The sequence below is a fragment of the Eumetopias jubatus genome, unplaced genomic scaffold (assembly GCF_037043125.1).
Source record: "Eumetopias jubatus isolate StellerSeaLion01/CBP00866 unplaced genomic scaffold, mEumJub1_p1.0 scaffold_11, whole genome shotgun sequence".
In the NCBI taxonomy this organism is placed as follows: Eukaryota; Metazoa; Chordata; class Mammalia; order Carnivora; family Otariidae; genus Eumetopias; species Eumetopias jubatus.
In genome coordinates, this window is record NW_028274817.1 from 123,033,918 (window position 1) to 123,059,495 (window position 25,578).

At 44.1% G+C, this 25,578-nt stretch overlaps 1 protein-coding gene across 1 annotated transcript in view; it reads left to right on the top strand.

Annotated features, from left to right (window-relative positions):
* PUDP (pseudouridine 5'-phosphatase) overlaps positions 1 to 25,578 on the top strand; it is a 368,457-nt gene that overhangs the window by 280,257 nt on the left and 62,622 nt on the right. The window contains exon 6 of the transcript XR_015769493.1: positions 707 to 812. The gene's annotated coding sequence lies outside the window, so the exon portion shown is untranslated. The remainder of the gene's footprint in view (positions 1 to 706; positions 813 to 25,578) is intronic.

A 25,578-nucleotide genomic window follows, 5' to 3' on the forward strand; every position in this document is an offset into this window, starting at 1 on the left:
TACTTTTTTTTAACACATCAAGAAAACTGAATACATGATTGTGCACATTCATCACAAAATAGTTAGAATCACACAATTACAAATCAGATCATGAACGATAAGTTTAGAGCCTCTTTTAGCCCTGCCATTTTTTTTTTTCCATTCAGTACGTGCCCTCCTTCATACCCATCACCAGGCTAACCCATCCCCCCACCCCCCTCCCCTCTAGAACCCTCAGTTTGTTTCTCAGAGTCCATCGTCTCTCAAGGTTCGTCAGGGAAACCCTGACCCTCCACCTGCTGGTTTTCAAGTGGCTAGAGCTCACAGTCATCACATTTGTCATCACAGTGGCATATTTTGTGGTGGCGTGTTCTGCTACCCTCCAGTTGTGTCCATTGGATTGGTTTCAGCAGTAATGCCACAGAATTAAAAAAAATAATAACAGTATTCCACAGCACAAAAAGCAAAACACAATGGAATAATAAGAGACCAAGCAATGGGGAAATACTCTCTAACAATGACACAGACATTCTATTTCCTCCCTCGGTGTCTACCTCAATAAAGAGGTCAAAACATGATGATCTGTACCGGTGCTCACAGCTGCAAATAGCAGACATTCAGACCTTTAAGCTTATATTCAGCAACCAGCCCGAGGTCCAAAGGGTTTGAGACCAGAGCAAGCAGTTTTGTGTTCTCTCATCATGATTTACATTCTGCTTTATTGTAGGTATTCACAATTCTGACTACGTGTTGCTTGATTCTCAAGTGGATTTTTGAGCAGCCATCAAATCATGTCTGAGGTCTGTCTACTGAGGCGAAGTCACATAAAGCAGGTAAACTGTCTGAAATTTGACCAATGCCATGATGATAGGCTGTTGCTATAATCTTCTGGTGTAAATCAACCTTCAGGGGTGGGGTGGGATGGGGAGAGAATGCTCAGGACGGAAATGGGGAATCTGCTGGAAGTGTTCTCCATCATGGTACAGAGCAGAAAGTTGAGAAAAAACATGGGTTTTGAAAGGAATATAATGAGTATCTTTCTACCGAATAAGATCTAGGAGGTGGTGGGGATATTTTATAAGATCCTGAGGAACGAGACCCAGGGATTAGATGGATGTATTGACTGTGGGCTGCAGATAAGGGGCAATCAAGGGGGCTCAGATGGGCCAGTGAGCAACTCCCAACTTCGAGAATGCGTTAGATGTTTTAATCTGGTGTGCAGAAAAGGGCAACGTACTCTCCTGTCCCAGTCAGAGGTCTGTACATACAGAGACTCAAAGCATCAGAGAATGTTTGGAATATCTCAAATCTGCACTATGACTTCTGTGAACACAAAGGTGGGTGCTGTTGCAAAGAATCTATACACAGTAATAGGAATTATTCATCCAGAAGGTGTCTTGTTCTTGTCTTTTTCTTTAGTTTTCCCTTTCTCTCTCTCTCTCTCTCTCTCTCTCTCTCTCTCTCTCTGTCTCTCTCTCTCTCTTTTTTTCCTTTCAAGACACTGCTGGGAATTTCACCCAGAGAAGCTGAGATCTATATGAGACCGGTCCATGTCTTATATAGATGTTCTTCTTCTTGAAGTGGGACTCATGATCTTAATAAATAAACATCTTGTGTGTGTCTCTGCTTGATGTCTGTTTCTGCTCCAAGATTTTAAACTCTAAGAGCCAGGCATCAAATATCTCTCTCTCCCTGTTGTTATGTGCTTGGATCGAGCCTTTGGTTGGGCTCATAGTAGATGATCAGTAAACGGGTACTGAAGAAGCGAGTGAAACATGGGATGGCGTTGAGTCGACACTCGCATTGGGCCAACAAGGAACTATACTATAAAAGCTCTGGGGTTTTAGAAAGAGAGAACAGTGCGTGGAGTATTCATGGACGTGGTTCCATCTTGGCTCAGACCTTAAATGGTGGATGAAATTTCGAGGGAAAGACCTTGAACATCGCCCAATGAACATGAGCAAGGTATGTTGTGGTTACATCACGCAGAATGTGCATGGGGGGAGAAGAGAAAGAGTCTCACTCCCTTGAAAGAAAGACACGTATGGTAGGTAGGAAACCACTCAAGTCTACAAATGGCTTGCTGTCAAACCCACATCCGTTTTATCAGAGATGCTGCCCGGTTTGTCCTTCCGTATAAAATATCTTCCTTATAAAGTTCCTAGAGTTTTTATTTGGTGTGTGTGGGGAAGCTGTGATGAAAGCATATTACGGTTCAAGCGTTTGGCATGTTGCTCATTTCTTGCGTCAAGCTAAGACAGCGATGGGGAAACAAAGCACAAGTTTATAACATTAAGGACTGAAAGGCAAATTTTCTGGACAGGAAAGTTACATAGTGATTCCTGGTTGCACGGGAAGGAGTCTCAAACCTACCGGATGCGTGTGAGGTCAGGACACCCTCCCGGGAGATAATGCAGTGAAGGTTCAGAAGTGGCAATTGCTATGAAAATGAAGAACATCAATGAGAGTAATATAATTTGTAGGGGAATGCTCAAATACTGAAACGACAAGTGTCTTGCAAACGCATCCCTGGGCAATAGGAAATTCGCTGATGAATTTTCTCACCCATAGGTGAAGCTATTTGGCAGGTAGAGGTGTTTTAAAAGAAAAGCAGAATAAAACCTCAGGTAATGCAACGTAATGATTTAGTAACTTCAGTAACATCTATACAGATGCCTGTATAGAAAGGCCCGTATCTAATATGAGCCCATACTGAGTCTAAGGAGAAAGTCCGTTTTGAGTCGTCACTGATGGAATCAAATCGAACAGAGTGAACATTTCAAGTCCATCAGATCAGTTTGAATAACGAATCGCTCTTTGGTAAAACGTTCATGTTGGTGGAAGGGAAGATGGCAGTCGGTGGGCTCACAGGTGTCTCTGGGAAGGGATTTACATTTAGTTTCTCATGGCAGCCGTGCAAAGTACAGGGTGGCGGGGAGACCCCGGGGTTGTGGTCAGTGTTTGTGGGAGACGGAGAAGCCACCGCTGCAGGTGGTGAGCCCGAGTTCCGTTTTGCGTTTGGTTCTTTGCGGGCATCGGTCGCCTGTCTCCTGGCATGTGTCTCCCGGTGTAGGCGACGGCTCCATCATGGACACGTTCTCCGCTATCTCTGTCGGGAATGAGAGGCGACGGCTCCGTCATGGACACGTTCTCTGCTATCTCTGTCGGGAATGAGAGGCATGCCTACACAGGCGGCACGTTCATGTTCACGTGTGCAGAGGCTAGGCTCTGACCTGACAAAAACAAGAGAAGTCAGGGTAAGGGGGGAGGTGCGTGCAGAGGAAATACAGAAGCTAACCTGTCAGCAAGGAAGTCTCTATTATTGTGGATTAGGGAATAACCTCGTGAAGCCAGGGTCAGACTCCAGAGAGGCCTCCACTGTTATGTGCTGGATGAGACAGAACGTGTGGGTCAACTACAGTGAGCACGTGGCTCCGCCCCTTTGACAAGGGATGGCTCGAGGCCGTGATGCCGTAGACTTGCGCCCCTCTTCTTAGAATCTGGGTCCTCTCAGACCCAGTCAGTGAGTTCCCTGCAGTGTCCCAGGGATGCAATCTGATTCCAGGAGGAGGAGGCCAGCCCTGACCTCTGGGATCATGTCCAGTACTTACCACCTTGCGGATACCCAGCGTCACACACAAACGAGGTAAGCACCCCTCTACCCAGGACAGCCCAATGAATAACACGCCAACGGCAGAATGGAACAGGGCACATCATCCACTTGCTGGATGATGATTAGGGGGATGCCTTTGTGGAGCCTCAGCCTCAGGGCACCTACCCCGTGTAAAAACACAGACCTGCCATTCTTGAATCCTCAATGGAAAAGTCCAGCCATCTCCAACGCTCCATAAATAAGAAACCCATTCATCGCTTCATTGTTCACTACCCAACGTGCATTGCCAAACGATCGCCTGCTGATTAAGAAGCTTGCACTAATTCCCGGGGCTCACACAATGCACTGCTTGCAAATTCCCTCTTCTCCCAATTTCCCGAGGGAGGGAGTGGGGCCCGTTACATGTGCAGAACCTCAGGACTCACGTTTCAGAAACGATGCACATAGGCTTGATAGCAGGAGAAGCATCCTTGAGAAATTACCTAATCTGATAAGGTAAACTCAGATTTTCCGTTGAACCTACCAACCCTCATATTTTGAAAATGCTGCCTAATCTCACTGCACACAGAACACAGAGGACATTTCTTCCTTTCTCTATCCAACGACACTCTAATCGATGACCAGGCTGCTCTCCGTGGGCTCCAACATGCCCGGGAAAGGCCAGACCCAGGGTGGGTGTCATTACTGCCGTTTCTCGGTCTCGTCAGGAATCTCAGACAGGTTTTAAAATGGCCCAGTGCTCAGACACAGAGTCCTACTGTCTCAGGCGGGGTTTGCCTTCAGAGGGGAAAACGGGGAAGGAGCCGCAGGCACCCGGGGTTTCCCTGCTGGGCGGGGACACAGCCTCATCCAATATGGCCCACGTTCCCAGGAATGACCCGCACATTGCTGACACCCAGGAGAGCCTGTGTTTTGTCTCGGGTGGTCCAGACGGGATGGGGTTTTATGGGATCCCGAAAGCCTGTGTGGCACATTCAGAAGAAATAAGCCCCTTGCGAAATGACTTTCCTAAGCATTTCTGTTTACTGGTTTGTCAAGTTCAGGCCCGACTATTTCAGGTAGGCTTCAACCTGCCAGGCATCCGAAAACAACCACTCCTGAAAGCAGGGCCTCAACTTTGAGATGACCAACATTTTGGGCCAGGTGATTCTCTGAGTGGGAGGGTTGTCTGTGCCTTGTGAGACGTGTGGCGGCATCCCTGGCTTCTATCCCCGAGATACCAGCCCTGACCTCCAGCAGTTTCGGAAACCAAAGATAACCCCAGTCATTACCAGATATCCCCCACTTGAGAGCCACTTCCCTAGAATTATTTCCCCTGGGACTTTCTGAAGGAGACAAAGATGTATTGAGATGAGAATTATGGCTCTCACACCCCAGATCCTTAAGGGTCATGTGTGACAGGTGGTGTCTGTCCCTACAACAAAATCAAGGCAGCACAAAGACCAACGCTTTAACCTCGAGGGGGATTCAGAGAGGCAGGAACTTTTCCTTCTGTGGTTGTGTATCAATACCTTTATCTCTCAAAATTGGGGAATAGTGGCATTTGGGGGAAATGCTGTAGGCGGGGGCATCCCAAGGAAAGCACCACACGACACCAAGTCCTCATGTCTCAATGATCACAAAATGGGACACTGTGATCGGTGACGCACAGCCTCTTGGAGGGATATGCATCTCTCGAGAAAAAGACAAATCTATATTACCTGGACATCCTGCAATGCCAGGCCCATAAAAGTTTGATGAATGAATGCTGTCTTCTCTAGTGGGTCATGCCAACGTGCTTCCTTCCCTCCTAGTGGGATATGGTGTGTGTGCATGGATAGTTGGCTGAATGGATATTTCCTCCCATAGGTAATGAGATAAGATGTCCCTCCCCCCCACTTGGATTTTTACTGTTGCTGTTGTCCTTGGTTCTGTGTGTGTATGTGTGTGTGTGTGTGTGTGTGTGTGTGTGTGTGTGCGCGCGTGCGCGCGTGCGCGCACAGCTTTGGTTGGCTGGCACATCCTCCTGAGATGAGATACTTGGGGGAGGGGGTGCACTTGTTATCATTAATCAAAGGAGCCGCACCCATGCAAGAACACGCTACGGAACATGAAGATGGGGACTTTCCTTTCCCTTGATTTCACAGCACCGCCATGGTGATAGTTAGAAGCTACAAAGCCTTGAAGTTGAGTGGGGAGGCTGAAGGTCAGCCACGGGCAATAGGTCTGGTCCAAGGGCAATTCAAATGCTGGGGATCTGAGCTTTGTATTGTGCTGGGAAGTGCAAGAACGTGGAAGTTAACGAGAGGAACAGTGGACAACGATGAAAGCCACCTGGCTGACAGACTCAGTGGGTGCCCACCAGAATACAACCAGAGGTGTGCCCCCTACTCCCCTCTTTGTGTCCTAAATAGCCATTTGGAGCTCACTGCTTCCTGCACACCACATTCTCCATAATGGGCTCCTTGCCTGGGTCCCCGTCACCTGAGTCTTCCAGGCTGACACCAAGGGCAGGGAGAGAATGTCCCCGGAGCCTTTTTTGCCTTTCTCTGTGGGCACACTGAAGCTTCGCTTTCATTCCCTCCGAGAGCACATGCTCAGAATAGCTGACATTCCCAACATTCATAAGGCGGGTCAGTAATAAATTATTGAGTAACACATAAAGGCCCTTCCAGAGCCTGGGAAATGGGCTTGGAGAGAGGGCTTGCGAAGCCCAGCGTCATAAATGAGCTGTGTTGTTGGGCGCACCGCTGTCCCCTCTTCCTGATCTTTCGTCGCTCGATGCTGTTCCTAAAAATAGCCCATAATTAGCAGCGGTCACAAAGCGCGCTCTTATGGGTGCTTGGTATATTTTAACCCCGGTGGAGTCAGTGTGCCACGCTCTGGTTCGAGTTGGTTTTCCAGTTTGGTATTCAGAGAGCTAATTCATTTCGTGGCAGGCACCACTGCATTCCTGATCAGCCCCTGACAATGAACACTGTCTGCATAACAAATGTGTCTTTCTCAGGCTGCAGCAAATCCAAAGTGATTAACAGGAAAGAAAGGCTGCGGGTTTCCAACCAATACCTCCGTTTTTATTTAAGCCTGCATTGGTCAGCTCCGCCCGAAAGAAAGCCTCTTGCTTACTTTTTTATTTTTCCTTCTCCATGGGCGGGGGGGGGGGAGCCCCTTTTCCTGCTGGGCTGCTCGCCCTTGAAGAGCTGCCTTCTGCACTCCACATGCAAATGATGCTCTGCTCCCTGCTTCTGACATTTAGGGAAGCAGACGCATCCAAAGGGGGCTGAATCACACCTCGTGTCCCTTGGAGCAAGCCCGGAGTCACCACGTTTCTTCCAGGACGAGGGAGATGCTCGGGTGGATGGGGAGGGCTTTAACTCTTGAAATCAAGCCTCTTTGCGGCAACAGGCTGAGGGAGGCTTGCCCGGAGACCCGGCATAAAGTCACGGCTACAGGTGCATCCCTCCTCTCCTCAGCTGCCCCATCAGGAAACACAGAGCTAATCCCATTTGCCGTGGGAGCATGGGTCCTGGTGCAGGTTGAGGGTGTCTTCGGGTTTCCCTTTTTCACACTGCCCCCTTAGCAAGTCCTCCCTTTGAAACTCTGGGGACAGTGCCCATTTCACCAGGAAAGAGAAAAGGGAACGAAAAGACAGACGCCGCTCTCTGCTTCCGTAAGCAGTCCAAAGCACTCTGTTTTTTACAGATCCCATGCCTTCTCGTTTTGGGCTCATGAAAACATGCCAAAATCTCCTCTGATCTGCTCCAGAATCGTCTTTTCGAAACCCATCTTTGTTGCAAGAAATATCATTGATGGTGCAGGGACTGGGTGGGCAAAGGATCTTTTAAAGCTATGAAAGCAGCTCTATAGCCTATTATCATTGGCGGCACCTCTCAAGGTTTAGAAATTTCCCTAATTGAGAGCGAAAGCCAAGACTTGTTACGGGCAACTTGTGGAAATGGACGGTGTTACTTATGTTCACATTGGTGTCCTAGTTTCCAGTGAAGTAGGGACCAAGCTATGGAGGTTTGGAAAAGACAAAGCACTACCAAGTATGTCTGGCACCTCACTGTATCTGTTGGCTTGCTCGGTTTTGCTTTTCTATTTCTCTGCTGCCTCTTCTGTAGAAAGGATTTGGGGTGACCTCCGTAAAGAGGGATATAAAATAGCACAGCATAAACATGGAAAGGCCTTGGAAGCAAATATGCTAACCGACAATATTAAATTTTCCCCTTAACTCTGCATCAGGGGCAAAAAAAAAAAAAAAGGAAGTAGAGGGAGGAATTATTTACAGTTTTTGTTATCAGGAAGATGCAACAAGGCTGTGTTCCTCCTCATACCTGGGATGTCCTCCAAACGTATGTTTTATGTTAAGTGCTCTGGGAACTTGTTTTGGGTTCTTGATTCTTATCGTCTCAGACTGGGCAGGTTGTTTTGTTCTATGGTATCTGTACACTTGATGTCACACCGTCAAGAAGAGTTTTCCACGTTGACTAGAATTTATCAAGTTCAAGTATTCATTTATTAGAGTCTCCACATTTGTGGGCCTTATTCCTCGGCTGCTTTTTCCCACATTTTTCCTTGTTTGGGCTTTTTTTTGACTGTACAAACCAATGACAGAGCAAAATTGCTGTGCATAAAAACCAGCATACAAGGGGCGCCTGGGTGGCTCAGTCGGTTACGCATCTTGATTTTGGCTCAGGTCATGATCTCAGGGTTGTGGGATCGAGCCCTGTGTTGGACCCCATGCTCACTGGGGAGTCTGCTTTAGCTTCTCTCCTTCTGCCTCTCCCCCCTCCCATTGTGCACACACGCTCTCTCTGAAATAAATAAATCTTAAAAAAAAAAAAAACAAGCATACAAGCAAGGTAAAAATTCTTAGTGGACTCAAACCAAACCTAATCATATAACAGTGATGCAGTCCCTCATCCATGGCTTTTCTTTTTAAGAAGTGGAATATAATCTAGGAATATACTGTTTACAAACCCTACGTGAGATGAAGGGACACCCAGAAATTTGAGTTGTGGGTTCAAATAGGCACGGAACTATGCACATGCAAAGAACAAAGATTCTGTGGCCCCTTAAGAATTCAGAGCCAAGAACACCGCTTAAGGCAGGCTTATTAAAGCTTCATATCAAATGAGGATATTCCTTGGCGGGGCATCCCCTAGGAGTGAACTTCTCAAAGCAGCGGACAGAGTCAGGAAAATATGTCAGAAGTTGCATCGTGTTTCAGTGAATGAGTGCGTTCCCCACTTGTTCATTCTCTCACCTGATGATGCTGAACCGCTCTGCGAGCTCTCTTCAGTTGTAGACAGGGAAACCACGGACTGAGAAATGAAATAGCTGGCCAGAGCATCCTAAATATTGGAAAAAAAAAAAAAACACAGAGGGAGACTGGAAATCTAGAGCATTCATACGGTTCTATATTTATCCTCTCCCCAACCCCGATTTGGGAAGTAAATCAACCCATAATTGGTGACACAGCAACAATGTGCTAGGCATCACCAATGTTCCCTATCGTCTTCCTCACTTGGGATGTATGAAAGTATCCATTTTCCACGCACAGGGAAAACCCACACCCACTGAATTAACCAACCCCGTGTAAAGGAGGAAGGGGTCCGGACTGTAATCTGCTAATTATAATTCAAAACTTAACCAGTGGAAATATTCAGACATGTTGGCAAACATTTATTGCCAAGAATATTCACTGAGTACTATTTATATTAGGCAAAAACAATGGGAAGACCCAAATGTTGTCCCCACCCCCCAAAAGGAACAGTTAAATACAAAATGGGCCTGTTTTGTTTTAGAATCACATATACAGGTATTTAACTGTACTTTCAAATCATGATTCACAATGTGGGAATATGCACAGGATGTAGGATTAAGTGAACACATTGCAGGTGATGCAGTTGTGTGGAGGGCATCAGTTCCGAAGTCGTAAAGTCCTCCGGAGGACCTGCTTAAAATGGGGACTGCCCTTCTCCACCCTCGGGGTTTCCGATTAAGTAGATCTCACATGGGAAACAAGAATTTACACTTCTAACAAGTCCCCGGCTAATGTCCAGGGACCCCACTGAATTAAACAAATATGTGTCAGGAGTGTTAACAGAGACAACCTGCCTTGTGGGACCATCCTTGTCCACTCTGGGTGGGGACAGAACTCAATGGGGTACTTTTAAAAAATAGCAGTGTCCAGTGGCAATGTGAGGTGGTACAGCCACTGTCAAAAACATTTCTTCAATAAATTAAAAATGCAAGTAGCCTATGATCCTTCAGTTCCACACCTATAGGCATAGATCTAAAAAAAATGTAAACAGCTGTCCCAACAGAGGTATGCCAGTGAACATTCATAGCCGTGCTAGTCACCACCGGCAAAGGCCGAAGACAGCCCATATGTCCGTCAACAGATAACCGATCCACAAAATGTGGTCCAGCCCCTCTGTGGAGTAGTGCTGGGCCATAAAGAGCAATAACCTTCTGACACCTGCTACCGTGCGGCTGATCCTTGAGAGCCTCAGGCTGAGTGAACAGAGCCAGACACAAAAGAGCAGATATTGTATGATTCTATGCATATCAAATGTCCAGAATGGGAAGATGCATAGGGGCAGAAAGCAGTTTACTAGGTTGCCGGGAGGGAGCTGAGGTCCGGGGGTATCAGGGAGTGACTGCCTCATGGGTACAGAGTTTCTCTGGGAGCCATGAAATGTGCAGAAACGAGGTCGAGTTCATGCTTGTGAATGTGCTGGAAGCTACTAGGTTGTACATTTTTAAATGGTTAATTTTATGTTCTATTAATGTCACCCCCAATTTAAAAAAAAAAGTCCAGACAGTGTCCTAGAGATACTGAATTCATCGTTCTGGGACCTGGCTGTTTTCTTTTATTTAATTTTTTAAAGATTGATTTATTTCTTTTAGAGAAAGAGATGGACAGAGAGCGAGCAGGAGGAGGGGAAGAGGGAGCATCCCAAGCAGACTCCCGATGCGGGACTCGATCCCGCGACCCCGAGATCATGACCCGAGCTGAAAGCAGGAGTCAGATGTTTAACTGACTGAGCCACCCAGGCGCTCTTGGGCTAGTTTAAAAGCTTTTCAGGTGATTATAATGTGCAGCTGTGCTTGACTTGGTGGGGATTCAAACACAGTAACTAAGGACGGACAATACCGGGTGGTTCGAATGAAGGAGGAACAAAGCACGGGAAGACAGAAGCTGCAACTTTCGTGGGTGGTCCCCATGCCTTTGCTTCTCAGTGTCTATGGACCAGCAGCATCAGCCCCACCTGGGAGCCTGTCAGAAAGGGGGCCTCTCCAGCCCCATCCCCAGGCCTCCAGAATGATAATCTGCTTTTTAATAACATCGTGCAGCCCTTCCAACATCGTATTTCATGCAATGCAGGTGTGTGGGAGGTTGTTATTCTCCCGAGACAGAGAGCTTCTCCTGCCCAACGCAGTTGGGAAATGCTGGTTGGAAGCATGTGAACCACATTCATACGGTTGTGTATCTCTGAGCTTTTGAGGAGCGCCTGCATCTGACAGCCTTCCATGAGTGTTGTAGCGTTTGGCTTGCAGTCAAATCACAAACCGTCTGAAAAATGGAACTCCTTTTAAAGGAACACGTGACAATTCTGGGGGGCACTGGTCTTCTACAAGGATAACTCTGCTCCAGGACAGTTCTGAATCTTCTGCACCTGCTCCATCCCAAGTAAAGCTTCAGAAACCACAGACATAGACGAACCACAGACTGCACTAAAGCGTGGGTCTTAAAACAAGGGGGAGTTTGGGAAAAGGGGCAGGATCCCTTCATAACATGGCTCTTTGTCATCCTAACCCTTGGAACATTCAGAGGTTTCAACCCTACCGTCAAGGTAAGCTGGGAAGATAGCACACCCATACTGAGCATGTTCCTGAGAAGTTCTCAACTTTCCAGTTAACTCCGAGCGCTGCGGACTTTTCTACCAAATCTTTCCAGGCAGCGCTGGAAACGCCCAAGGAAAAGTTTAATATGTGTTTTTGAAGTCCATCTTGAGATGACTCAATTTCTATAAATAATAAAACTACCCAAACAGGAAAGAAAGTTCATGAACTTTTGGAGGGAAAGTCAACAGCCCTCTTTGTCCCATCAATGAACTTTTTTTTTTTTTTTGGCCCCTCTGTATTTCCCTGAAAGTCTGACAAGCCACACTCCAATTTGTTTTTCTGGAAATGGCTGGAAATATCAATGTAATTTTTAACCCACGTGAAATATTCAAGAAGTAGGATGCAGGCAAGCCTCCGAGGTCAAACATGAAATTGGTCCCAATATTGAAGTGATGAAAAATGATTTTCCCCGTTGTGTGTATCAGTCTGTTATTATGAGTTCATAGATGGGATTCTGACTCTGCAACCCCTCAGACCAGAGGTGCCCTTCACTTTCACATCTCTGCAAGATTCATGAATTGATTAAAATAACCATTTTTAGAAAAATGAGGACAGATTTTTTCCCCATTTAATAGAGTCAAAAGAATTCCCATCCATGCCCACACACTTCTGAACTCAGTTAAACTGATTTCCATAGACTTAAGAGGTAGAGAACACAAGTGATGAACAAACTGTGCACAGGAACCAGCGAGCAAATTCGCTAGCAGCCTGCCGTTGCATAACCATTGGTCGGGTTCTGAATGATTTAGAAAGTGGCATTCCATCCTTAATGCAGGTGGGCACGGTGTGAGTGAAGTGTAGCCCGAAATATCGTTTGGGAGGAAACAGCCCCAACTTAAATGCTGGCAATCTATCCGTCCGCGCTCTCCTTTCTTCCTTGCTGTCATTACACAAAGACATCTCTTACAGGTGAAGTTAATTTGTGATAGAGAACGTGCCACCATGTGATGAGTGTTAACGTTTTTGGTAAATGTTAGAGACGAACTTATGACTCTATCAGGAAGCCCTAAAAACAAACATGGTGCCTGCGTCCAACCTTACCTGCCTCTGTGGTCTTGAAAAAACTATCTCTGCACTCTGGGTCTCTGGTTCCTTACCTCCAAACAAGGGTCAGCAAACTTTCCCTGTAGAGTACGGTTAGTACACGTGTTCGGCTTTTTAGGCAGTGCGGTCTCTGTCACATAGACTCAGTTGTGCCATTGTAGAGCAAAACCCACCGTAATACATAACGACAATACATGAATGAGTATGGCCAGATTGGCCCAGCGCGTCATAGTTTACCCATCTTTGGAGTCACTCTCCCAGGTCTTATTAATATCCTGTGATGGGAAGGCAAGGATAGAGGGAAATTCAGAATTTGCTTCAGCTCTTTCATCTCCCTGCACAGGAGACAGCTCCCTTTTGTCAAGGTAAAGACCCAGAAGGGGGGAAATACACCATCAAAATAGAGCCCACACAATGGGGAAGATGTATCTACATCACTCAGTCACATGTCCTTTAAGCTTGTCACGCCCAAGGCAGGCTGAAGGAAACCATCTGTAGAACAGAATGTGCCTCTAATTTATCTTCCTTTTATTTTTTTTTAAAGATTTTATTTATTTATTTGAGAGAGAATGAGAGATAGAGAGCACGAGAGGGAAGAAGGTCAGAGGGAGAAGCAGACTCCCCGCCGAGCAGGGAGCCCAATGTGGGACTCGATCCCGGGACTCCAGGATCATGACCTGAGCCGAAGGCAGTCGCTTAACCAACTGAGCCACCCAGGCGCCCTAATTTATCTTCCTTTTAGATCACTTGGGTTCCACAGGTGAAAAGACCCCAGCAAATGCTGGGAAACTGTTTCCTCATATTGGTTCTCTCTGGCCATCCCAATTGCTATTTATTTAACTCTGACAGAGAGCCCAGCTGCCAGGCTCTCCCGGAATCCTGTCCAACAGACTCCATGAGTTTGTGATGGTTCTCTCTAAAGCAGCCTTCCAAGCCGCAAGAAGATGCGGCCGTGATCACAAACCTTTGCAATCTTCTCAAATCCAGTAAAACTCAGACAATGAAAAAGACAAACTCACAACACAGGTGATCAGATGAGAGCCTCCCTGGCAAGATAAACAAGAAGCGAACAAGAGAGGAGAAGAATAATCCTGACTTTTATTTTTGAATCGTGGAATTGAAATGGAGACTCCTGACAGCCTGCCTTGTTTTTGTCGGTGTCTTGGTGATAAAGAGTCACAGGTTTCCTCCCGCCTGCCCCTGTGGATTAATGAAGGGCGAGGCAGGCGTTGCAGAGCTGCGAAGCGGAATGACCTTACCTGATAAGACTGTTCTTCCTTCTCTGCTGAAGGTGAGCAGGGCATTCAGGACGCGGCCGACTGTTTTCCCCATACCTTAATGAGAAAAACTGACCTGCTTATTTACCAGCTGTCTCCTTTGTTTCTAATCCAAATAATTTCTGCAGAATCTTTGTCTTTTTACATGTCCAAATCAGGCTGGAGCCCCTCAAGTATGGCTTATCTTTGACAAACTACAGGGGATCAGGTTGGGAGGAGTAACCCCGGCCTTCTGGGACACTCATGAAATGGGAGCGCACATTTATACACGTTCAACACCCATTCTTAGGAGTGTGGGGATAAGAATGTGACAGCTCAAGCTCTATGCTGGTCTAAGTGGCTCTTCTTCTATACTGGAAAAATGTGGTACTCTAGTATTTCACGTTTAATGGAGGGCAGCCTGTCCTGGTTTCAACAGGGTGGCCACTTTTCTGGGATGAAAACAATGCAAAAAAAAAAAAAAAAAAACCCTCAGCCCACAAAAAGTCATTGCTTACCTGTGAAGAGCTAGCTTTCTACCTATAGAACTTGTACAATAATGTTCTGCCGTTGTGAACGTCCTGTTCAAAATTATTCCATTAGGTCAACATGGGTGCATGTTGATTAGAAGGGAATGATCTCTATTGGGTGTTAAAAAAAAAAAAACCGAAAAGCAAAAACTAGTATCTCAAATTAATTCCAGCAGTCTAGATACTTTTGATGAATTTTCTGTCAATGATTAGATCTTGCAATTTTTATCTCAAAGAGAATTCTAAAGGTAATAATAGCCAACATCAATGTACCCAGCACCATTCAAAGGAAATAACCTATAATTACTTAGTCCTTCCTACAAACCTGAGGCAAAAATCATCCTTATTACCGTTTTAGCTAATCTACTCAAGCAGACACAACAAGCAAGTGGTGAAGCCATTAGAACCAGGCAGTGTGGCTTTGGGTGCATGTTCTTATAGCCTACATCATATGGGATGGAAACAGTTTCTCCACCTTGGCACCCCTGACATTTGCAGTAGATGATTTTTTTGTCGTGGGGGATGCCGTGTGCATTACAGGATGAGGATCAACGTCCCTGGCCTTTACACACTGGATCCCAATAGCACCCCCCCAACACCACAAATTTCTCCCAGTTGTGACAACCCAGAAGGTCTTCAGACATTGCCAAGTGTCTCTAGGACAGGGAGGGGGAAATGGGAATGCAAAATTGCTACTCTTTGAGAAGCACGGATTTAGTATATGGTTCTTCAACACCAGAGGGTTGGAAAGTCAGCTGTGTCCGTGGGTCAGGCAGGTGGTGTAAAGACATGAGTAGGTTCACTGTAACAACGGAGGTTCAGCTGATGGTACTATCAATCTAACTACCGTTCAGTTTAGGGCAACGCAGAGAACAAACAAAACGATTTGCAAGGGTTATCTGTGGCCCATGGATTGCCGTTTGGCCCACGGGTGATTCCTTGGACTGCAGCAGGATTTCTCCACTGTGACCCTTTGAAATTTGGGGCCGGATGAGTCTTTGTTGTGTGTACGTGTGGCAGGGCTGTTCTCTGCATTGTAGGATATTTAGCAGTGTCCTTGACCTCAATCTGACAAATTCCAGTACCACGTCCTCCCATTAATGACAACCCAAAATGGGTCCAAACACTGCCAGGTGTCCTCAGAGAAGGCAAAATTGCCCCAGGTGGAGAACCACTGGTCATGAACCCTGTAAATTTGCCAACATTTAGTTATTCTCGACCTGTACAAATGGCAATTTCAAGTGATCCGATCTAACAGTCTCTCAGAGGTCTCTCAGATGCGTCTTGGCTGATAGGTGAGTTTTTCAGTTGGAGGAGAGGGGCAGTAGGCGGTGTAAATGTGAAGTGGAGTCCGGTGAGGCCCAGTCACACCCAGCGACTCCAAGGTGTGAACAGTCTCCAAGGCACTGATGGAGAGAGGCTCAGAGCAAAGTTGCTTAAAAACTCAAGACCCAAGAGTGCACATCACCTTTGTCATTGCTCAAGAAGGCCACTCCATTATTAAATAGAGCTTCCAAGACATTGGGGTGAGTTCTAATGCACTCCAGAGCCGTGCCATGGAAGCTGGTTCTGAGTCCATCTGTGCTTCATGGATAAACGTGAAAAGACTGTAGCCCTATATTCCAGGGTCGGTAAAGGGCAGCTGCTATTAAGGGTGAAATGGCTTCATCCTGTCTTCATTAGGAGCAAGGTGAGCGCATTAAAATGGGCTATTATTTCTGCCAGGCTGTGTATTCCACATTCACCACCAACTAATGAGGAAAATAAAATAGAAAGTAACTCCCCTCCTGTGACGTCTTCATTCAGGACGAGGCAGGGCCTCATTAATGAACTAGTTCCATAATAAAGCAAGAATTTAGACACATGGCAGGACTGATACCAATCAGCCCTTTCTCTGGCAGGTGAATGGTAAATAGTAATGGCACTTGGTTTTGAGTTTGTTAACAATGGGCCCAACACATGTCATTGTCGGCCAGATCAACTACACTAAATAACTCTTCCGCAACCTTCCAGGGCTGGGCCATTGGAGTATATTTTTTCTAGTTTGAAATGTAACATTTGTATGAAAAAGACAAAGTGAAGAAAAATCTCACAAATTCTTGACAAAATTTTTTATATATTCTGACAATTTTTTAAATGGCATATACCATTTTTATTTTTTAGGATATATTTATTTTTGTTTGAGAGAGAGGGGGTGTGCAGGGTTGGAGGAGGAACAAAGGCAGACTGGGCACAGAGGCAGACACGGGGCTCAGTCTCCCAACCCTGAGCTCATGACCTGGGCTGAAATCAAGAGCTGGACATCCAACTGACTGAGCCACCTAAGGGCCCCAATGTATCATTTTAACGATATCATGCGTGTGCCTCCATCCAGTTAAAGGCTCTTCTTTGTTGCTGTTTTTGAAAACAGCTTTGTTCCTTTTTTATTGTAATTAAACATGTTATTTTGAGATAATTAGACCTGGAGTTTTGAGGAAAAAAAGAGATGTCACATGTACCATGTGTCCAGTTTCCTACAATAGTAGTATTTTGCAAAAGTGTACTGCAACATCACAACCAGGATATGGACATTGATACAGTCAAGATGTATCATATTTCCACCACCACCAAGAAATCTCATGTTAGCCATCAAGAGTTGGATGCTCTACCAGCTGGGCCAGCCAGGCACCCCTCATTGTGGTTTTAATTGGCATTTCTGGAATAGCTAATAAAGTTGAACATTTTTTCATGTTCTTCTTTGCCATGGGTATCTCTTCTTCAGTGAAATGTCCGTGGATGTCTCCTGAACTTAGTCTCATTGGATTGTTTGCTTTTCACTGTTGTGTTTTGAGGGTTCTTTATATCTTCTAGATACAAGTGTTTGCTCAGATATATGGTTTACAGATATTTTCTCCCACTCTATAGCTTGTCCCTTTAATAGAATCTTCCACAAAGCCAAAGTTTTGTATCTTGACCAAGACTAATTTATCAATGATTTCTTTTATGGTTTGTGCTTTTGGTGTCACACCTAAGAATAGTTTTATTTCTTCCTTTCTGCTCCGGTCTTTTACTTTCTTATTGCACTAACTAGAACTACCAGCAAGTTGGGTAAGATGATGAGGGTGCACATTTTTGCCTTGTTTTCTGTCTTGGGGAAAACCATTCAGGTTTGCACCATTAAGTATCCTGTTAGCTGCAAGTATACAGCTGTCCTTTATCCAGCTGAGAAAGTTTCCCTCTGTTTCTACTCTTCTGAGATACTTATCACAGAGGGATACGGATCTGTCTTTTAATTGGTATATTTAGACCATTTCCATTTAATATAAGTTTTGATATGTTATGCCACTTTTTTTTTTAACCTGTTTTTCATTTCTCTGTTTTCTATCTCCTGCCTTCCTGTGGGTTACTTGAATTTTATTTAGAATCTCATTTTAGTTTATCTACAGTGATTTTACTGTGTCTTTTTGTATAACTTTTTGGTGGTTCCTCTAGATATTATATATTCATAACTATCCCACAATCTACTGATGTCACCATTTTATCAGTTTTAGTATACAAACTTTGTCTCCCTTCACCTTCTCCCTTTTATATTAAAATTATCTTAAGTATTTTTTTTCAGCAGACACTAAGAATGATATCAGACAATGTTCTGGTTTTTGCTTCAAACCTCAAATATAATTTAGAAAACTCAAGGGGAAAAAATATTTACCCATATTTTTGTGTATTGTATTTTTTCCTTCCTGATGTCCTAAGATTTCTTCCTTTACCATTTCCCTTTTATTTAGAGAATTTATTTTATCCATCATTTGATGTAGGCCTGCTAATGACAAATTCTCTTAGATTTCCTTCATCTGAGAATGTCTTAATTACCCTTCTATTCCTGAAGGATATTTTCACTCAATATAGAAATCTGCAATGACAGGGGTTTTTTTTCTTTCATTATCTGAAAAATATTGTGCCGCTTTCAAGTGGCTTCCCTGGTTTCTTGTGAGAAATCTGCTGTCATTTGATTTTTTTTCCCCTCCTGGGTAAGTTGCTTTTTTGTTTTTTGGGTGTTTTTTGTTTGTTTTTGTTTTTGTTTTTGTTTTTTGGGTGTTTTTTAATTTGTGTGTGTGTGTGGGGGGGTGGGTGTCTGTGTGTGTGGCTACTTTCAAGATTTTTCCTCCTGCTTGTTTAGCTTACTTTCAGAAGTTTAATTAAGATGTGTCTTGGCAGGGACTTAATGGGGTTCATCCTCTTTGCTGTTCATTCAGCTTCTTGAATTATTCTATGTTCAAACTGGAGAAATTTTCAGCCGTTATTTCTTTTAGGATTTTTTTCAACCCCTTGTCTCTTATCCTACAGAGAATTTGCCACTTGTGATATCTCTAATTGGGAAATGCAGCTCACATAGTATGGACAAAGAAAGAGTCTGGTATCTCTTCTTGGCTACATCTGTGTGAATCTTATATGGTCCTCATAGATAAAATATTTTGCTATGTCACCTTAGTCTTCTCTTGCTAATTTTTGAAGGTCTTAACTAATAAGATGACTCATTAATTTCAGATGGATTTTAGAAAAATTACATGTTCCTAAAAATATCCATTGAGGGTTTTTATTGTCATTATATAAATCTATAACATATTTGGAAATTTTTCCAAATGGAAATAATTAAAATATTCATATTTGGAATCCTGAAAGATGTTTTTTTTGTGTGTTTGTACAAGTCTAATTTTATATTGCTTAGTGAAGTTTTTTTATTATTCTAGATAGGTTTTAGTATATTTCCTTTTAAGGTTATGTCTAGATTTTTTTGTTTGTTTTAATTTATATTGGGATAGACCCTTTTTAGAGAATATTTTAAAACTAGTTGTTTCTTGTACTTCGGAGAACTGCTGTTTTATTATATTCATTTTGTATTCAGCCATGTATTAATATTTCTAATTAATGCTATTTGTTATTCAGTAGGATTCAATATTTTTCAGACTATTCTGTATATTTCCTGCTTCCTACTACAGATTCCCAAAATTCAGCTACAAAACAGATCAACGCATGTTCTGAAAGATGCCTAGTAAACATCAGTGCCCATTGTCAATAATTTTAGCAAATGCCACATTTTACTTTCCCACCTGTTGATTCAAACTTTCACCATATCATATTAAAGGCTTAGAGAAGTCTTCCATTATACAGCCTTGCTTAACCTCACTTAATGCAGTGTTCTCCATTTATAAGTCATACATGTCAAAAACTCATGAGAAATGCATAAAAGTCTTGCAAGAATTGTACTTAGGAGACACAGCATTTATCTTCTTAAAATATAAAGAAATCTTACAAAGTAGTTCAAAGATGAACTCGCCAGTAATTCAAGGGGCAACTAACAGAGGTAATGTGAATGACCACCACACCATTTTCACCTGTCAAATTAACAAACCATGGTGGTATCTAGTTGCCTTTTCTTCTGACATTCCATTAGATGGAGTGCAAAGAGCTGATTTGCACTGAAATTTGAATTCTTTATAATTGCTTGTACTTCTGGTTGCCCAGCCTAGGATGAGGAACCATCTGCCTTGCATTCTGCTCTATGAGCAGTTTGCCTCATCAATCTGTCGGCTCCACTGTCTTAGCAGGAATCTCTCTGTTGTTACAGTGCTATTCTCTGATGCCTGCCTGGACTGATTGCTTTCCAGAGGTCAAACAAACATATGGGTTATTTTACTGGTTCAAATGCCCACTGGGTGTTAAGATGAAAGTTTTGCAGCACTCTAGGTGCATGGAATAGGTGAATGTAGATCATTTTCTAGCTATCAATATCATGAAAAAGTGTTGTAAGAATTATGGAGAGATAAAGACAGCTAATAATTTCCTATTTGTGGGTTGGTTGGAAATGATAGACCTGTATGGAGGAAACACCATGGTGCCAATTCAGAGCCCCCATTTTTTCTAAGCACCATTGGCAATGAACAGGATCTACCCTTTCTGTCTTTCTGGAAGACAATACGTGAAGAGGTATAAAAATATCCATGATCTTTGGCCCTTAGTTAATTACCCAGAAAAATATTCAGAGATGTCAACCATAATTTAGGTCAAGAAAATTCATAACCAAATTACCTAAAATAGCAAGGAGAAACTCCATGATGCTCAGTAGTAGGGAAATAATTATAAAATGTATAAACATGATAAAACATATCAGTTATGATATATGCAGAGGTTATATAATTATATAGATCAGGGGTCAGCAAACTCTTTTTGTAAGAAGCCAAACAGTGAAAATTTTGGGCTTTGAGGGTCATGTAGTCTCCATCACAATTACCGAACTGCCTTTGTGGGGCAAAAAAGGCCATAGTCAATACATAAATGAATGGCATGGCTCTGTTCCAGTAAGACTTTATTTATGGATACTGAAAAGGGGAATTTTATATCATTTTCATGTGTCATGAACAGTTACTCTTATTTTGATTTTTCAAGCCATTCGATTTCAGTGTGAAAACTACCCTTAACATGTGGGCTTTGTGAAAACAGATGGTGGTCAATATTTGGCCCATGAGTTCTACTTTATTGAGTCCCAGGATAACTAATAAAATCACGTTTTCAAATACTATTTTACATGGGGAAATGCTCACAACATAATATTAAATTTTTTAAAAAAGGAGAATCTAAAACCATTGTTGTGTATGCCCCCATTTTGTAAAAATAAGGAATATAAAAAGGACTTGAAAGAAAGACCCAAAAATGTTAAAATGTTTTTCTCTGTAGGGTGGCCTTTGAATGATTTTTATTCCCTTTGTACGCTTTTCTTTGTTTGCTGAGTGTTTTATAATGGGTGAGCATTATTTTTATAATAAGAAACATTACTTTGGAAAATGGTATTCTAAAAAAATTTTTCTCAAGCTGGTTCTTTCTTCTGCTGTTTTAAGGATACATTTTCCATATTTTGAAATGTATTTCCTTTCCGTCATTTGTTTCCTTCTTTCAAGGATGTTTGTCTTCTATTTTGAGAACATTCCTCATTTTTTCCCTTTCCCCATCTCCCTCCCCATGATCTTTCTCATGTATGACATTTTTCAAAGTTCTATTTTGAGCCAAAAGAGAGAAAATATTAAACATATTCATTATGTTGGAAATGAAGGTAGAAAAGTATACTGTGCTTTCAAGCCCCACTGATTTAGTTTTAATGTTTTGTGAATCAAGAGATTCCTCAATGGTGTGACCATGACCTTTTCAGGGGAAAATTTAATCGTACCAAAAATGAGTAAAAATAGATCTTTTCATAATGGGTACTGAGCCCTTCTTAGACCATTGGGCCAAGGTTCCCTTATCCTAGGGGCAGGAAGAATGGCTTTATGCAGCTCTATGGGCTTTATGCGCATTTCTCATTTTGCTCCTGAGGAACACACACCAGGACTATCCGTCTAACCTGAGTAGATGGGTATTAAAGAGATCCTGCCTTTTTCATGTGATCGTCACTGTCCTTCTGCGGACGTTCTGCCATCACCTCGGCCAGGAAAAGGAGGCAACACGGCCACCACGCTGTGTGGCTCTCTATTCCAAACCCATCTGTATCTCAATCTCACTGCTCTGGGGGAAGTCCTATGAGAGTATTTTTCACATTCAGTCTGAGGATAGACTCATGGGTCTGACAGGTATACCTGCAGCATCTTGAAGTTGTCCGGTGGAGTGACATAGCTGGTTATCCCCCTCAAAAATCTTTATGAGTACCTGCAACACATACTCTTCTAAAGGCTAGAAATTCAGGGGTGGAGGAGATGGACAATGCAGCTGCCCGCCTTATGCAAGCACACTCTCCAGAGTGGCCTGGAATTAACTGTAATCAGTAAGGGAATTGTGGGCCCAAAGTGGAGAAGCAGTAGTACAGTTGGCATTGAGAGTTGAGGAACTCACATAAATAGAAGAAGAACAGGCCACGTGTCCATGATGGTGCCAGAAAAAGTGTCGAGAGGATTGCAAGTGAGGGAGGATGTTGGGAGTCCATTCTTGATGACCAGACACTTGGTATGGTGCTTCTTGGGAAAACCATGCATTGTAGGTCCCCTACAGAATGGCCTAGTCCCGGGTCTTTCACGCCATTGTAGAGGGGAAGCCATGAAGGAGGAAACAGTAGGGTTCTGCAGGAATAGTTCATTCAAAAGAGTTTATACCACCTCACCCCACACCATGTGCTAGGCCTTCCTTAGCACTTTACATGCATTTTCTCACTGAGTTGTCCAAACAACCCTATGGGGTTAGTACTGGCTTTACCCCATCTGTATTAGTCAGGGTGGGCCAGAGAAATAGAACAAATAGGATATGTGGATGGGTGGGTGCATGGAGGACTGGATGGGTGGGTGCATGGAGGACTGGATGGGTGGGTGCATGGATGGATGGATGGGTGGGTGCATGGATGGATGGAGGGGTGGGTGCATGGATGGATGGGTGGGTGCATGGATGGATGGAGGGGTGGGTGCATGGATGGATGGATGGGTGGGTGCATGGATGGATGGATGGGTGGGTGCATGGATGGATGGATGGGTGGGCATGGATGGATGGATGGGTGGGTGCATGGAGGACTGGATGGGTGGGTGCATGGATGGATGGATGGGTGGGTGCATGGATGGATGGTTGGGTGGGCATGGATGGATGGATGGGTGGGTGCATGGAGGACTGGATGGGTGGGTGCATGGAGGACTGGATGGGTGGGTGCATGGATGGATGGATGGGTGGGTGCATGGAGGACTGGATGGGTGGGTGCATGGATGGATGGATAGATTTATTACAGGAATTGGCTCACACAGTGATGCAGGCAGGGAAGTCCCATGATCTGCTGTGTGCAAGCTGGAGAACCCGGTGGTATTGCCTGAATGTATGAAATTCATATATCGAAATCCTAACCACCAATGTGATAGTATTAGGAGGTGTGATCCTTGGGAGGTGATTAGGTCTGGAGGATGGAGCCCTCATGAGTGGGATTTGTGTCCTTATAAAGGAGACCTTACAGAGCCCCCTTACCCTTTGTGCCACATGAGAATATAGCAAGAAGCCTCGGGCTATGCACTAGGAAAAGGGCTCTCTCCAGATTTCCACCATGCTTGGACGTAGACTTCCTGTAACTGAGAAATAAATTTTTGTTAGTTATACCCAGTTTGCAGTATTTTGTTAGAGCAGCCTGAATGACTAAGACCCCAAGAAAGCCAGTGTTGTACTTCAGTCCGAGTCCTAAAGCCTGAGAACCTCAAGCACTGGTATCTAAGGGCAGGGGCGCATGGATGTCTCAGCTCAACAGGGAGAGTGAATTTGGTCTTCTTTGCCTTTTTGTTCTACCCAGGTCCTCAGTGCATTGGGTGATGCCCACTCACATTGGTGTGGGGCACATGTTTCCTTCAGTCTGTGGATTCAAATGCTAGTCTCTTCCAGAAACACCCTCAGAGACACACCCAGAAGTATCGTTTCACCAACTCTCTGGGCATCCCTTAGCTCAGTCATGTTGACACATAAAATTAACTGTCACACCATCCTGGACATGAAGGAACAGAATCCTGGAAAGAAAAACAAACTTATCCTTGTTCACACAGCTGGTTAGCTGTGGAGCCAGAACCCAGGTCTACTATGGCCGCTCCAATCCATGTTTGCATGGATTGCATTCCTATGTCATAAGAATGACATAACCCATGACTTTGCAATGTGAATCAAACACTCTCTCAATCCCATTTCTCCATTAAAATATATTTCAGTCCAATCTGTTGATCTTAAATTGTTACTGCGTGACAAGTGTGAATGGTGGTTATGCTATTCATTTAATGCTGAAATGTCTCTTATTAAAAAGGCATGTTCCAGTGGCATAAGGACCTCTATGTTAAAAATAAGGGAGAACAAATGTAAGAAGGAAAGCAGATAAGAATACCCTTTTGCCCATGAAGCTTGTCTACCTTAAGGGAGAAGCTTACTGGACTTTTAAAAGGAGCACTGATTTCCAACATGCAGCTTGGCTTTAGAAAGGGTCTTTCCTGACCTTGGCGATTTTGCCTTGATATAAGTGGAGTGCCTTGATACAAATTGATAGAGGAATGGACATGAACCATGGTCATGAATATAAAGCTTCCACCAGCGCGCAGTTGGGATGAATTCCATCTCTGCCAGAGTAGCTTCTTGTGACTCCTGTCCTGAGGAATGTTTGCAGGGTCTCTCATTTAACAGGAGGAATGAGTTCCACTGGAGTCTTAGCAAACCAATCATGTCTGACTCTACCGTGTTCAAGGGCTGATGCTTGCCCCTGAAGTCATCATCAACCCACGGGGGTCACATTTCTTCCCTTCAGTCTCAGTGCTTATGAGCATTCAGGATGATAAAAACCTTAGCGGGCTGTGGTTGCTCAGAACCTCCAGGACTCAGAAAAAAGAAAATCAAATCTCTGTGCCCAACCCGGAAACTGGCTGACAGCTGGGAGTGGAATGTATTTACACCCACTGGGTGATAAGAAGGACAGCTATATAAGTGTGAGTGTTCTCTCCCCTTACATAATAAGTTGCTTGATGTGGAACCCGTCTTGACTGTGATCCCAAAAACACTTTGCAGAGCTGTCACATCACCTTGCAGTTGGATCCGCCAATCTACAGTAATTCACCTAAAAAACCTAGATGAATCCTCAATCAATAAAGAAAATGCAGCCACACAAAAAGGAAAAGGAGAGGAAACCTTTTGTCAACCTCATATTGTGCTTTTGGCTACTTCCTTCTGAAATGATGCCCAGGCTGCTTTGTGGACATCAAGGGCACACAGATTGTTCAACAAGAAGGACCCTGCGTTGCCATGGCAAAACGGGAAGCGTCCACAATGTCACAGAGCTTGTTGGCAGCTCTGTGGTAAACAAAGCGGTTAAGGCCAGTGTTTTTGCCAACAGAAGTCGCCTGTGTATTACGGAGTCAGACCTCTTAAGGCTGAGGACAGTGTCCTGAAGCATATGAAAGAAATTGACGGAAGGAAGGAAGGAAGGAAGGAAGGAAGGAAGGAAGGGAGGAAGGAAGGGAGAGAGAGAGGGGAAGGAAGGAAGGAAGGAAGGAAGGAAGGAAGGAAGGAAAGGAAGGAAGGAAGGAGGAAGGGAGGGAGGGAGGGAGGGAGGGAGGGAGGGAGGGAGGGAGGAAGGAAGGAAGGAAGGAAGGAAAGGGAGAAAAACCAAAGAGAAAAATTACCTATGGATATAGGGGTCAACATATTCCATGCCATGGGTTCTCAACGGGGGTCAGTTTTACCCTCTGTGGACATTTGGCAATTCAGGAGTCATTTTGGTTGTCACAGATGGGGAGAAGGTGAT